We start from the raw sequence: 3,523 nt of genomic DNA on the forward strand, positions 1-3,523 counted from the left end.
CATGCATGCACACGTGCCTGGTGTGAGTTTAAGCTGCCGGGTCTGGGACTCGAACCGCGTTCGACTACATGGGAGTCCAGCGACATAGCCATTACGCCAAGTGCTGGTACCAAATACTAAGACTGCTCCTCTCTGTTGGGGAATCGAACACCGGTCTCCTGCGTGACAGGTGGGGATACTCACCACTATACTAACAAGAATAGCTGTTGTTGTTTTTAGGAATTTTGAGACTTTTCATTTGAAGGTATTCTTAATGATATTAGATTCACCAATATGCTAATTTAAACACCCAATCGTATGTATCTAAAACACACATTGCAAACATACAAATATCTGTTCTCTCCACATATCAACACCCATTCATATCATGGTTTGGAAATTGGAAGAATAGATTCCCCTTAAACTACAATGAGAAGAGAGACCAGCAGTTAGTGTAATGGCTATGTCGCTGGACTCCCACGTAGTCAACCGTGATTCGAGTCCCGGACCTGGTGGCTTAAACTCACGCCAGGCACGTGTGCGTGCATGCCCAAGATCCCAAGAGGAGAATAGAGGAGAAGGGATTGCGTCATGGCCATCCCCCCTGGGGGGTGATTCCTCACTTTCTGTCTCTCTGTCTCTCTCTGTCTGTCTGGCGAGTGCACATGCCCAATAGCAAAAACCTCTCAAAAAGAAAAGGAAAGAAAAAAACCTACAATGAGAAGAATAGATCCCCCTTAAACTACAATGGGAAGAATAGATTACCCTTAAACTGCAAGTCAGCAAGTGTTCCTTTAGTTAACTTTAGCAAAAGTCATACAAAATAGTAATCAACAATGATCTTCTTTACTTGTTAATTCACTAGGAAACACCTTCAAAACTAGATGTTGTTAGTTTCTGTACTAAAATGTAGAAAAACTGAACTATGCAAATATTGAAAAGTTAAAAATTCTTTAATTTTTTATTCCTGGTACCACTACCACAATTTACAGGGCAATATACCTGATGTAATGAAAAGAAAAAGAAAAAGAAAAAGCTACAACAGATAAAAGACCTCAGGAATGTACATGTAATTGACACTACATTGCATTAATCAATAGCTGCACTTTTTGCAAACTGTGGCTATGACAGTTCTGAACAAGAAGGGTTTCCTGTTTAAGCTGCAGTAATTTTTCTGACTATGGATCATCGTTCCCACTGTGGTAGATTTTTACAGTTCCTCTAATGCATCTGGGACGACTGTCTCAAAGTAACCTGCAGCTTTCCTGACAACTCCTCGCTTTCTCTCCTGCTAAGAACTGTAGCCCTTTTCTGCTGTTTTTAGAACCTCCTGCTTCCATATTTACCACTTCTACCACCAGATACATAACCACCACCATAAGGACTGCCCAAGCTTCTTCCACCAAAACTGCCCCCTTTCATGGGTCTATAGTTTGATTGCTGTTGTCCATTATAATTTCCAAAATCAGTATAGTTTCCACCACCACCGTAGTTACCACCACCAAAATTTCCTCCTTCATTGTAACCATCATATCCTCCACCACCACCATATCCACCGCCTTGGTTTCCATATCCTGGTCCACCACCAACATAGCCATGTCTACTACTGTAACCAGGACCACTGCCACAGTTGCCACCATCACCTCCAACTCCATTATATCCACCATCACCTCTTCCATAACTACCTCTGCTGCCACCACCTCCACCACCATAGCCTCCTCTTCCACCAAAATTTCCACCACAACCAAAATTACCTCCACCACCTCCTGTTTTTAAGAATCCAACAAGTCTGGGAACCAGCAGTTAGCGTAATGGCTATGTCGCTGGACTCCCATGTAGTCTACCACGGTTCGCATTCCAGATCTGGGGGCTTAAAACTCATGCTGGGCGCGTGTGCGTGTGTGCCCAAGATCTCGAGAGGAGAATGGAGAAGGGATTGCGGCGTGGCCATCCCCCCTGGGGGGTGATTTCTCGCTTTCTGTCTCTATGTCTCTCTTTGTCTGTCTGGCGAGCACTAGCGCCCTATAGTGAAAACCTTTCAAAAAAAAAAAAAAAAGAATCAAAGAATCCAACAAGTCTGTTAGAATGTTTCACTTAAATCCCTCATGTGGTTAATAATTGTACTATGTGTGGTTTTGGGAATATTATTTTGCTAGAATGGGTACTATGCTTTTTAGATTTTCTTGGTGTAGTGTTTGTGTTTTGATAATCTTATAAATGATTTAATATTTATCCTAAAATGGATTGAGGGTTTAACTCAACTTAAAGGGTACTGAACAAATGATCTGTTCTGGTAACATACCCTAGGCTGTAGCTATGGAAAGAACCCCCACTTGTACCCAGATATTTAAATGAAATCACTCTGGCTGAGACTGAGTAAAGTAAGAAATGGGGAAAGGGTTTTTTAAAAAAATTATGTGCTTTAATATATAAAAGGAGATAGGAGATTTAGTTTTTAAACTTTCTCCTAAAGAAATTTTTGGAAGGGTGTTCATACTCAAATTTATAGACATTTCAATATTGCTGACAATACATTATTAGGGAATAATTCATGTAGTCATTTAGATTCATCAAATAACTTCTATTGAGCTATAGTAATGGAGAATGTGGCTGGTCGTAATCGCAATGGGAGAAATACCTAGGACTTCTGGACTCTGACGATGAGTGCCTTTGTGGATATCGTGATGCATGTCCTGTTTTCCTGTTTGGATTCATTTCTAGAAAATTTACACTGCCTACCTTGGATCTCAGGATGGTCATAAAGAAGCATTAGAAGAGAGAGGATGGAATGCTCCCCTGCCTCATCCTGCATGAGGAAGGGCAGCAGTACTGCCTAATGAACTGTGAGGCCTCTCCCCTAGGGGCCAGCCATAAGCAGCAGGCTTGAGTGGTTATCATATTAGGACAAAGGAAAAAATTACCAGAGGACAGGCAGAAACATTAATCTCTCTCTCTTTCTTGCTGTCTCCCTCTCCTCCTTTGTATCTCAGCTTGTAAAACAGGAACTTCTGCCCACATGAAAATGTCAGGGGAAGCTTCTGTGTTGTCCTCCACCAACTTCTTCCCACTGATCCACCTAGGGTTCATTGTACCAGCACAGCCCAGTATTTCCATGACTGGGCTTTAAGATCTGTGAGTCTGTATCCCCTATCTTCCACCTGGAAAGCCCCTGGAGCAGGCCTGGTGAGAAGAGGTAGGAGTTGACCAGAGGCTTTGCTTGAGAAAGCATAGGGTAGTGTATGTCAGAGCAGAGGAGTTCGAAGCCCCTTCTAGTCTTGGGTACACACTTTTGTCTCCAATTCCACTGAAACTGGTATTTTTATTTTCCTCAGACATAGATCATTTTTTTCAGCTACTTCAAAATTTAGAGATAAGAGGGAGTAATCAGCCTTTACAAATGGTACCAAAGACCTCTGTGACAGAGAGAGAGCAAGAGCCCACAGGACAGGGAAGAAGGCCCCGGGGGCTCACGCCCCCCGCGCGCAGCAGCAGCAGCAGAAACAGCAGCCGCGGCACCCGCCAATGGAAGAAAGCCCCGGGGGGA

The 3,523-nt window shown here is 43.0% G+C and overlaps 1 long non-coding RNA gene across 1 annotated transcript in view; it reads right to left on the reverse strand.

Moving 5' to 3' along the window:
• LOC114007528 (uncharacterized) overlaps window positions 1-3,523 on the reverse strand; it is a 143,951-nt gene that overhangs the window by 82,578 nt on the left and 57,850 nt on the right. The gene's annotated exons all lie outside the window — the stretch shown is intronic.

Source organism: Tupaia chinensis, unplaced genomic scaffold, assembly GCF_000334495.1.
Source record: "Tupaia chinensis unplaced genomic scaffold, TupChi_1.0 Scaffold000028_1, whole genome shotgun sequence".
Taxonomy (NCBI): Eukaryota; Metazoa; Chordata; class Mammalia; order Scandentia; family Tupaiidae; genus Tupaia; species Tupaia belangeri.